At 28.0% G+C, this 13,237-nt stretch overlaps 1 protein-coding gene across 1 annotated transcript in view; it reads left to right on the top strand.

Annotated features, from left to right (window-relative positions):
• Positions 1–13,237, top strand: part of sha (shavenoid) — a 159,137-nt gene that overhangs the window by 70,588 nt on the left and 75,312 nt on the right. Inside the window, exon 2 of the mRNA XM_024361079.2 lies at positions 8,922–9,025. The gene's annotated coding sequence lies outside the window, so the exon portion shown is untranslated. The remainder of the gene's footprint in view (positions 1–8,921; positions 9,026–13,237) is intronic.

Raw genomic sequence — 13,237 nt, 5'->3', positions numbered from 1 at the left:
TTCAGTCTTCCGGTTGAGGTTGGGTTTCCCAGGTTGTAGGTCACTGCTCCTTCAACTGTCGGCAACTGGGAGTGGAATTTCATGAACCGTTTTTGATATAATCCTCTATTGACTCTACTTGTAATTCGCGATGCAATTGGCTATTTCTTATGAACCAAGGAGCATTCTTAGGACTTTATTTTGAAAAGATTGTAGTTTTTTCCTTTTCGTGAAGGATGCCGCTCCCCAGACTTCACAGCCGTACATCAGCAGTGGCCTGAGGATTGTTTTAAATATAAGAACAGTTTTTTTCTGGTTTTAGTTTGGAATTTCTGTTTAGGATAGGATATAGCATTGGTAACCTTGCATAAGTTTGAGTTAGTTTGATATCACAGAGATATTTGATATAATTCTCTCACTCTCATACAATCTTTCAAAAGAAACTGCCATCAGCTTCTTAACCATCTGGTTCCGTTTTCAAACGTTACGTAGTATTCCCTGTCCATGAAGGTCCTCTTCGTTTCCCCCGTCGGTTCCACTCGAGTAACTTCTTTTAAACGGTTCCGTCAGATTCCCCAAAAGTATGACCAAGCGATTTCCATAATCTTTTTTCTTGTTTAGAGTCGTTGTAGTACGGAATGTTGGCGAATTTGACTTGACAGAATCGCTTCCGTTCAAAAGATTTTTGCTGAAGAGCAGGTTTCTAATATTAGAATTATTTAAAATACAAAGATTTACAAGAGACAAAATATTAATTAAAATTTAAGTTTCAAAATCTTTTTTGATTCTTTAATTTTCATAAACATTCACATTTCAGGTATAGGAAATTTCTGTAGGATTTGGTAATATGAATAACCCCTTTAAAATTTTTTAGGTTTGAAACCAATGGTTATGGTCAGATGTATAATTATATGAATGACGGACAGTAAGAGGAATAGAAATTCGAAGGAACGATGATCAGATAAAGAAAGATCTATCAAATGTCAGTGTTGTGCGCTGAAGTATAATTATCAGCCCGAAGAGCGACAACACTGGGGACGAACAGAATATTTTAATTTGAGATCAATCACCGTTAGTTATTTTCAAATTTATAACTCAATACAACGTAATATTGCTATAATAATAAATATGTACTGTAGACGTATATGCTTATAATATATTAATTGTGATAATATAATAGCTAATAACGTTAGTGATTATAATACAAATACAATATATAATGTTAGTAATATAGAAACAGTAAGTTATAATAACAGTTATATAATACTAGAATGGTTTGATAATATTTTATGGTATTCAGTAAATTATACAATTCCTTTATTCAGAACCTAAATCACTCCAGAATTCATCAGAATGTAAATTAATATTAAAATAAGCGTTTAAGCCTCTATTATATATTCATCAATGTCCGAACTAATGACTTTGCCTTTTTGCATTTTTTTCCCCCTAAAAGCAAAGATTTCGGTCAGATATCAGATGAAGCATGGTCATAACATAATTTGCATAACAAAATATCTATTGAGTCAGCAAGTTTTGACATGTAAAATTTACCACAGTGCATTATACTTAGTAAAATCTCGACTATCTCACTCTGGTTAGGAAACTCACCGGAAAGAAATTAAAATAGTTGTAAACATTTATTTAATTATACTTATGACCTTTCACACTTCCCTTTACGAACAATTCACATTTCAATTATTTTGGGTTTATTTTTAACCCAGCGACTTCAGCGCACCCGTTATATTCCGGCCTGGGGTAGGAGGGGAGGTCGAATTTTATTTCGGTAGTGGTCCCACAAAATGAAAACTTGACCCCCACCATAGTAAGAATAAGGTGGTACTCTACAGATAATTTCCCACCCCTCCCCAGTATTTCTGAAATGACCAGGAAAGTGTTCAAAATAAAAAACAAAAAAGTTGATTATGATTTTATTTCAGACCAATAATTTATAATACCCCCACTCCTTCTGGAAGGGTTGCGTTCTGGCATCTATATTTATGGAATTCGAGTCCTGCTTATTAATTTTATTACGCAAAGAAATTTGAATTTCATTTTATTCTAAGATTTCAGCTTTCTAATTAACTAAGTGGATTCTAATTTTGTTATTAGTATATATCGTTTTATTTTTTCTGATATAAACAGATATTCCAAATTTTTCATAATTTATAAGTTTGAAAAAAAAAATTGTGGCTTCGGTATCTTAATCACCATCACAAGGACAAGAATTTTATTTACCTCTTTAATGTGAATAAATTTGATTTAATTTACAAAATTCTCAATACTGGAATTTGTTGGTATGAAAAATGTTGGCATAAATTAACCTCAGCAAGAATCCTCCAAGGACAATGTCAGACTTTTTCAAATTCTTAATTTTTCAAATATTTCTGAATTCAAATTATGATTGGGAGATAAGACACAATGTAATGGATGAGGTACCCTCTTTTCAGTTACCGGTCCGATTTCCCTTGGATCGAGGCCGTACTCCTGACTGTATATTAAATGAAACTTGTCGTGAAAGTCCGGCCGAGATGACCCCCTAACGCTGTCTACAGTTCCATTTCGATTTTTTTTTTTTCATTCTTCCACCTGACCACCACGTCGAAGGATTTGTATTCCACTTAACATAGTTCTTTACGGATAGCAAGAACTTAGAAGTAAAAGGCGGGATATACGTTTAAGTAAAAAAAAGTACATTAGTGTCACTAATTTACATTAATTATTGAAGATAATAAAATAAATAATAGTTTGAGCTTCTTCTATTACATTATTTTTTTTTTTTCCTTCTTACGTAATTTACATAATATAAAATTTATCATTTTATATTTATATTTTTTAATTTATCATTTTATTGAAATTATTCCATTTATAAATATTTAGTTTAATTTAATTTATTTTAAATTTATTCTAGTTTTTTCTCTTTAAAATACAAAATTATACAATGTGTTTCGTGATAGGTTTTCTTCTTTTTGTATTGGACATTTTTGTGAAAACTCCTTGTAATATAAGAGCCGGAATAAAAGAAAGGCAGTTATTTCACCCCAATATTTGATTACATTAATGAAAACTATGTATAATTACTAGTCATAATTGATGAGTTTGCCAAGTATAGGTAGCGGGAATACAAAATTGTGGCTGTTTCGAAACATTAAAAAAATTAATTTTTCTTTCAGAACTCCATATCTTTAAAATTGTCCACTAAATTAGAAAATCTGATATAACATCATTTAAATAAGAGTAATTTTGTTAAAATAAAAGCCCTAATTTAGCCATTTACGTCCAATAGTTCTCGAGATATATCTTCTTAAAAAACCATCATTTCGTAAAAGATGCATTGAATAATTAGTAGTTAATGAATTTATTTTGACAAAGCTATGTATGAAAATCCATTCGACGTACAAATATCTATTAACATTCAAATCAGCTAATTTATTGTAGTATATAGTAGTTAATAGCGTATATCTTTGTAGGAATAGTAGTTGCGATATTTGACAAAATAAATTCACCAAATGTTGATTTCTTGTTCGGACAGACTTTTTGGATTTATGAAAAACAATCCAAATATAGTATTAGACTTACTTCGTCTGACAGATGTCTGCCAGTACCCAATTTTTTTTTTTTAGTTTTAAAATACTTTTTATTTATTGATAGATATTACAATCTGCCACATTGTTGTGGGCAATAGGTAATAGTGATGAATGATCACATTCATACTAAAATAAAATAAAATAAGAATAAAAATGAACAAATAAATGAAAAAAAAAATCTCTCTTAAAATATATACAAACAGAAGGATAAACAAAATGAACATGTGTATGAAAAAATAAAATAATATAATCTCTAGTCACATTTGCACTCTTATATACAATATTTACACAATCGACCTGAGGATCTCTGAGCTCACTCTAAATCCCACGTTTGAGGGGTAGACCAGAGCTCAAAAGACCCAGGATAAGTGGATAAGATAAGTGGAGGCTGAGCAAGTGCGCTAAAGCCGCAAACACTCAACTTGAGTGGAGAATCCGACGATTGCCAGAACTGCAATTGTCCATTTTTATTTTACAATAAATCTCTTGGGCACTACGGTTTCAACCTTCTAGGTGGGCTGTAGGGATGGGTGGAACTAGATAAGGGTTGAACCAAAGGATTAGGATGGTTGGAAAGGTTTATATGGAATTCTGAGAATTTGTTGATATGAGGTCAAAGACAAAAGGGATATGTAGGTCATGGTGTAGTGTTGTGTTAGAAACATAATAGGGTGCATCAACTATGGTTCTAAGGATTTTGGATTCAAAGGATTGGATACGTTTGATATTCGAAGGTTAGCACCCAAATTAAAACCAGTTTAATGTGCTATGAAGTAGTTTATTACACGTGTCATCGTAGGGGTTTTAGTTTTCATATTTGCTAAAATATAATTATTTGGACAATGTTTCATGTATAAAATTCATATTCATATTCGAATATATTTAGTCCTCTATTGGGGTTCATATTTTAGCAAATTTACTCTTCTTTAAGTTTTATTAGGTTTTTTAGTGTTGTTAATAATTTTAAAAGATATGGAGTTCCGAAAGAAAAAATAATATTTTTTATAGTTTTGAAACAGCCGTCATTTTGTATTACCCCAACCTATACTTGGCAGAAACGCCAATTTTGGCTATTAATTATACATAATTTTCATTTAAGTAATCAAAAATTGGGGTAAAATAACTTTTTTTTTCCTCCTCGTGTACCTTCTATATTAATATCATTATATCACACTTTTTCATCCACGTTTTTCTGGGGCTCTCGTCATATTTTCAGTATCAACTGTTTCAGATATTTTTACCAACATATGAAATAAACACGTTTGTTTAAGCATGAATATTACTTTTTAAAAACATGATATTTTTTTTATTCTATACTCTGGTCCTTGATTAAAATATTTCATGACCTGTACTATTTCAAAGCAATTTAGTTTCACTATCACACTGAACTAATTGGGTTCTTACTTAAGTTTTATTATTTTAAATCCTCCTCTCTACTACTGTTGTTATGTTATTTCCCAGAATCTTTACTATTCTTGTTGACCCAACAATGTTTCGCTGCTATACTTGAGGATATATAACGATTTAATGTTTATTATTAATTAGTGTATTTAGTTAAAATTAAGCATTTACATATACGTCATTATTATGATTTGGTTAGATCTAACTAATATATGCGATATGTAACGAAACAGAAATTTGTACAGTTTTTTTTTACCAATTGACCAATCTAAGTGTGGTAGAAGATTCTTAAGGAGTAAATTTATGCAGACTGAAAGAGCAGAATTATTATCGTTGTGTTATGAACGATTATATGAAATTTATTTGAAAAATGGTATTCGGTAGTTTGAGACGACACTAAAAAAGAATATGAAATGCATTTTCCTAAAAAAAAAAAAAAAATAGTTTTCCTACATTACCCCAAGTCATATAATGCTTTGATAATTTTTTGAAATATAATATAACTTTATAGAATCATTAATGCTTTTTTGTTATTCTCTGGAAAGAGACGAATTGATGGGTGTACAATAACTATGAAAATAACGTATACTTCGTTTACTATTCTCAAACCTTCCCATAGCGACAGGGAACATTTTGAAAAAAATACAGCACGTAAATTGGTCTAATAAATTCAAAAGTTTATTGAGGACAAAGGTTCGAGCATTCTCTTTTATGTATAGAGATTTTTTTTTTGTTCTAATTTTTACTTTATTTTTTAGGAATAAGTTTGATATATTAGAGAATATAATAATTCTCAATTGTTTATTATGTCCACATAATTCATATCAATTTTGTAATTAACGTAGTAATAAAAGTATTTTTAATTTTTTTTTTATATATACAGATAGCCTCTTTTGACCTTCCTTTTTGGTTATTTTATAATTTTCTAATATCATGGCATTATTTAAATCAAAACTGGTAAAATTATTTCTAATTATTGACCCTAGTGGAGGGGTTCCGAAAAATGATGAAAAAATGTGTGAAATATAGGTCTTAACTGGAAAGAGTTAAAAAAAAAAAAAATACTTAATACAAAATTATATTTCGAAATGTCAAAAGATATTTGTGATTTTAATCACATAATTTAAAATGTACTCACAAATTTGTTATTTTAAATATATGTTTAGATTAAATAAATTGTAAATTGGATTGTATATTAGTTCCAGTTTTACTTTTAAAAACTATTTTTTTAAATTATATTCATAATTCATATTTTTTTTTAAAACTATGCATTTTTTTTTTTAATGGGGAATATACATTTGTTTGATAAGCGAGCTATCATATTCTAATTACAATCATTGTAACATTATTCTGGACAAACGGGATTTTAATAACTCTTTTAAAACGAACGCAGTGCACTGTCATAAAAAAAAAATTGTTTATGTTCCAAGTTAAACCGTTCTACTGACACTTTAAACAATATGAATTTTTCCATACAAATTAAACAGCAGAATTAATTCATGTTCATATTAACAAACACTTCCCATTATTTCAAAATATTCTTTCGTTCAAATACCTCATGAAAGATATCTTAAAACGTAGATTGGATCAAACTCTATTTTTTCAAAAAGTGTTAAATAAAAAAAATAATATAAGCTAAAAATATCCAGAAAACCAATAAGAAAGTAGATTTACATAATGTTGCCATTTATATTCTATTCCGAGGAGAAGCTGCGATAATGGTGGATAAGTGCTTAGTTGCTCTAATTAAGGGAAAGTGCTCCATTAAGATTCTGCCTCGCCCTCATCGTCAGGCGTCCTGCAGGGTTTATGATTGAGCAGGCCGTTGTTTTAATTATAGGGTTCGGATATATATTTTTTTTGCTATATTATTTGATTGAATTGGGCGAATTTTTTGAATCAGCTTTTGAACAAGAAATTGCGAACAAGAAATATGACCGCTTTAAAGGCCAACGCCGACTGGTTTGAATGAAATAAATTTTTAAAAAATTATTTTTGAACGAAACCGCCTAAAAATAAATTTATCTAACCCATTAGAATAATATGAATCTTATTAGTTCATATAATAATAATAATATTCTTTATTTATGATGGGACTGATCCCTTTAGAATAATATTTTAAGGCTAATAAAATTTTCAAAATAAAAATGAAATTATGAATTTGATAAGATAAAAAATAAACAACACTATTAACAGAACGTATTAAGGGAAAATAGAACAAACAAAATAAAACTATCATATCATATTACTAATCATAAGGTGACAACTAATAAAATAGAAAAAATGGAATCAAATACAGGTTAACTAAAATAATAACCAAAAGATACAATTACTGTTAATATACATAGTTACAAGTTTAAACAGAAATCAAAATTATCAAATACAGAAGATAAATAGACAAACCAACATAAAAGGTAGTGAAAAAATATATATACATATATTTATGTATAGACATATAATATATAATATAATATATATAGACTAGTGACACTCCAATTACCTTTTCCTACTTATGAGCTGTTATAAAGACTTAAATTTTTTCTATTTAAATACTTTCTTGATTTCAATTTTGTAATTTATTTGTTATTTAATCTCGCTGAGTACATTATATAGAACCTACTATTTTAAATAAGCTTTTGAATTCAAGCAAATACAAAAAGGAGGAAAAATTGTCCATCTAGGGCTATCAACAAAACCATACGTACCTAATAAAACATTAAAATATTGGGAATGAAGCATTCGAGTTACGTTTAGATAATTTATTCAAGCCATAACGCAGTCCATCTCAGAGTTTTTACTTTTCCCTCAAACTGGTAAAACAGCAATCTTTCTTAGAATGTTTTTAACGAGTTTTTTTTGTGAATTTCATCTGGTCACCTTCGACTTAGAATTTCTTAGTATAAACATAAACATTAAAGTCCAACTTTCGACTTCTTGATCTATAATTAATTGGCGTGAAAGTCTATTTCTACTTCACTTCTTATCTCGCGTCGGAAAGTGGGTCTGATCTCATAAATATTGAATAAATTAAGCTGGTGAAATACAAAATTGTTGTAATTTATTTAAATAATCAATTACGAAACTCTTTACACTGAAGCTTCGTGTTATTAATGAGTACGGAATATTTTATACAAGGTATATCACATATTTCATCATAATATATTTAACTTATGTTTATATTTAATTTATATAATATTAAATACCTAATGATATTTAACTAATGCAGATATTAAAATAAACGTATATACCCAAGCATTCACTAGAATTGGCATTCTCTGTATAGCCAGGATTATAAGAGAAACATTGGAGCGTTACCTCCTTGGTGCTCCTCATCTCCTGATACTGAAGCGATGAAAACTTGCCGCTTTAGGGGAAGCGTTTTCCCTTATTTCTTGGATTTCCCCAAATTTTATTCCTTTATATAACATATATTTATTATTTATTATATATATAGCTAAAAAAAAAAAATGTTTTACGTTGATGAATTTTTTTGTTCTGTAAAAAAAATAGTATATTTTTAAGAAGACGAAACCATGTATGTAGCTATGTATTATATTACTATCTAAACTACACAGAGACAATAAAGTCACACAAAAATTAAACACAGTACATTGACAACATTTTGATCACAGTAGAGTCACGTAGATAGATGGAGTTATAACCTCCTTGATACTCCTGCTCTTCTGATACTAAAGCGATAGAAACGTGCCGCTTTTAGGGGACGCGTTTTTTCCCAATAATATATAAAAATAAGTTATTAAAAACAAGTTTTTGCCTCAATTTTTATTCTCTTGTTTACTTGAAAAAAAAAATCTCAAATTTTCGCTAATAATACAAAACTATGTAAAACAATACAAACAAATATTAAATTGAAATATAAATTTATTAAAATTTTAAATATTGTATAATTTTTTTTTTTTCAAAATTGTATTAGTGAATATTTTATTTCTTTTGCAGGGATAAAAAACTATAAAAACTAAAACAACTGTAATTCAAAAATATTACTCGTCTTGAACTTCTGGTGTCGTAAAGATTGAGTCTGCAGTCAGGATTTATCTAAGGTAAATAACACAAAATTTAGAGTAATTTTTTTTTTTTTTATTTTCCAATGTGTAGCTACATTTTGAATAATATTTCACATATCTGCTAACAACATTTCATACCAAACAGTGTTGATGTTATTGATCGTTGCTTGACTCATATTTTAAATATCAAATTCAATTACTTTTTTCAATTCTTGCAATAAAGTAAAATTATACTTTCTGGTTACATCTCATAATGTAAATAGTTTTGTGTAAGAAATAATTTTATTTTCTATGTCAAATAGTTTAAAAAAAAGTTTTTTACAATGTTTTGTCAACATATGTTTTTGTTAATTTTTAATGAACAATGAAAAATATAATTAAATATTAAATTTAAAACTTTGAATTGAAAATTAAGAAATAAATAAAAGGAAGCAATTAAAAAATCTGAGCACTCTCAAGTGAGTAAATATTTTTAATTAATTTGCTTCAAATTGTATGGAACTGATTATTTGAGCACTCATATAAATGGCTAGTTAAACAAATATATTTAATTATTTAGAGATAATTAAATAAAAACAGTTTGCAATAAATATTTTAATGAGTCATTCAAGCAACAGTTAAAAATATTCTCAAAATATGTTGATATTTGTGTCAGTTAGGTAAGTTAGAATATAACATAATAGTTATTCAGAAACAAATTGAATATTCTGCCCTACCAGATGGAAACATATATTGGTAGAAGCTATCAATAATCAAGTGAAAATTATATCTATAAAATATATTAATTACAAAAATTTTTATAAGTTGAGCATTTTGTAAAAATATAGCCAAAGGATTAAACATATGAATGGTAAATATTTGTTATGCGAATAAATTAAAAATTATACGTAATTATTACAGAAATAAACTTAATTAATTAGCAGGAAAGGGTTGGAATTTGAAGTAATATAAAAAAATAACAATGTATAGTTAATGTGTGATAGAATAATATAAGATTAAATAAATAACTTGCAATATAAAATGCAATAATAATACCAACCAAAGAATGGGATTTATAATAAATAAATAAGCACAAAAAAAAAAAAATGTACGAATAAAATAAGAATTAGGGAATATATCTAATGAGAAAAATAGAAATATGCGTAAGTATTTAATCATTTTTTAATTAAAAGATATTCATAACTAATTTCTTTTTTAAATATAATGATATCTAAATTATTATGTAGAGTGTATGGGATGAATTATAGGTTTATATTTAGTTAATACAATAAATAGTTGTTCTGGTTCAATAGTATACAAATTTAACCAAAGATTTCCGTTTTACTTTTCTTTGTGAGCAGAATTTTTAGATGTTACTAAGGTATAAGGTTAAACAAAGATAGTATAAAATGAGTTTGCTTGTGGGGAAAATTCGCCCATCTTTTCTTTTTTTTTTTTTTTTAATTTTCATTTTACAACGCTCAGGAAAAAAAGTCCATTCGACTAACTGGAATTATATATCTTTATGTGTTTATGTTTTTTTCTTCTAACAAACACAATGAGTTATTAATCGTGAATTTAAGAAAATTTTCTGGAAAATTGAACATAATTAAAGGAATTGGAAGTAAACAATGATTATAATACATATATATTTGTATAGCTATATATAACTATCCAGATTATAGATTGCTTACCAGCCCAATAGCCATAATCCATGGATCAAGACCGATTTGTTATGTTTATTTGACGAAGCTGTTTTAATGAACTTGAGGTTAATTAATTCATGTTTATACAATATCTTTATAAATATTAATTACGATTTTGTTAATATAGAGATTGAAGGAAGGAAATTTACAAAAAAATAAAATAAAATACAACTATTTGAAACAATAAAAAACTATCTAAAAAATAAATAAATAATAAATTTGAAACATTCGACATATTTACTTATTCTATTTATTATTTTGTACAGATGTAAATTACATTAAATAAACAACATAAAAAAAAATAATAAATTGAATTTCTCTGAGAATATAAATCTCTATATTTTAAACGAACATAAATCTTTGTTGAAGTAACAGTGTTTATTGCCTCAAGGTTTATTAAGTAATAAAATTTCCATATTATTAGGAGCCTTCTACATAAATATGTCGGATACATAAAATAATATAGCCGTTTCCACATATCATGTTGCTGAGTCTATCGGTGACCAGTTCGGCAGCAAGCCGATAGTGGAGTTATAGGTGGTCTAGATTTAGTTTGACGTTAGATATCTTTACATTATTTTATAATTCATTTATATAACTATTATATTTTAAATTTAGTTGATATCAGAGTCATCAATTTTTTTATTCATTTTTTGTAAAATAATAGAAGTTCTAGTCCTATTTACTAAAGAGTTTTGATTCATATTTAGACATTTACTTTCATTTGATCATCATTTTCTTTTCTTATAACTGTCTGGTTTATTGTTATATCTTATTATATGTTCACCAATCTAAAAAAAATTTTAATAATTTTTTTTTTACAAAACACCTAAACATGTCTATGTGTACAAATTAAAAAAAAACAACTAATACATGTGTATCTAAAAATGTTATAATTTATCAGGTTATATTTTTTTAATTAAAATTTTCAAATGTTTAAAGTGTTGTATGAATGGATCTTTGGTTTGAAAATAAGATTTCCCCAGAAAAAAAATTGGCGCATTTTAAAAGCGTTCATGATACGGAAAGTAATAAAAAAAATTATTTACAGAATCGAAACTTTTTAACGTTTTAGATAAGAAGGGATACATTTGGACACACCTATCTGTCGGTCTGTCTGTCTGTAGTCGGACAGTTGCGCTCAAATTGGTACCTAGATAGTTATCAAATTCATTCTCTTTCATTTTAAAATTCTACTACTTCCGCTTACACCTATCAGTGTAAATGGATATATCATTTTCAGCAAATTCCATCCTCTAATTTTGTTTGTGCATGAGTAATTTTTTTTGTGTTACACACCAATATTTCGAAAAAAGCTATCCAATTTGGCTCAAATTAGTGAAAACATGTAAATTTTACTATACTATATACTAACCTGTACGAAAAAGAAATCCTATGGTTCGCCTATATTTCAAAAAAGCTCATCCCGTAGATTTATTTCTCAAACGATCATATTTATCAAAAGGATTTTATCAAAATCCTTAAAATATAGATTAATAAATATCCAATAGAAGAATAATTTACCAGATATGGAATTTTAAGGGGAAAAAAAGTACCAATATACAAAAACAAACTCCAGAAGCGGATACTTAAAAAATAAAAAATTCCTGCCTTAACTTTTTTTATTATTACATTAATTAAATCAAAGGTGTCGACTTCCGCTCGCTACGCTCGTTCAAAAGAGGTGGAAAAACACCTCATTGTTTCCTTTTTTTTTCTGTGGAGTTTGGGCCTAGAATAATTTGTACTAGACTGTATAAGAGAGTTTTGAAGTCTCTCCCCTGGAGCATGTTTTGTACAGTATTGTCGAAAAAAATATATTCATAGGCGCTTATATTTTTACCAGTAATTTTTTCCATTTACTAATTTGGCTCAAATCAGTGCAAACATGGTCAAATAAATATGATCTGCTACTTTCTCTTATGTGTGCGAAAAGATAATTTGCAGGCAATGAAAAATAATATAAGTATCTATGAAAAAAGTTAAAGAAATAGTGGGAAAAACTGTGCTGAGTTACGTACTTAGCAGACTTTTTTGTAATAATCCGTATCTACCTGAATTACATACCTATAAGATGGTCATTAAATATGTGGAATATTTTTTTAAAATTCTAACAGCCTCTGCAGCTTGCACCCTCGCTCATCCTCCATTGGGTTTTAATATCAGTGACACGGTTGAGACAGAAGCGCCAGGATCTTCCGGAATCCTTCTTTTTTATTCACAAGTGAGGGAATAACTCGGTTCGGAGATTCCTAGGCTAAATGTAAATTTTTTATACTGGAATGAATATGTTTGAGATTTTATTTTACTTTAAGTTTGAGGTGGGCCGTCCGTAGCTCTGTGGTTGGGCGCAGTTATACCATTCTGGATCTATTGGCGTTGCCGGTTCGAATCTGGGCTGTGGCTTTGAATTTTATTTATTGAGTGGTGGTCCCACAAAATGAAAATCTTTGACCCCCAACCATGGTTAAAATAATTGGAATACAAATAAATGAATTTATAACTAGCTGTATGGAAAAATTCAAATGCCTTTTTTTTTTTTTTTAATACCAGATCGGCCTGG

Source organism: Halyomorpha halys, unplaced genomic scaffold, assembly GCF_000696795.3.
Source record: "Halyomorpha halys isolate HHAL.00 unplaced genomic scaffold, Hhal_1.1 Scaffold1294.1, whole genome shotgun sequence".
Lineage (NCBI taxonomy): Eukaryota > Metazoa > Arthropoda > Insecta > Hemiptera > Pentatomidae > Halyomorpha > Halyomorpha halys.
The sequence above is the reverse complement of the archived record's forward strand: the minus strand, read 5'-3'. Positions and strand labels throughout refer to the sequence as shown.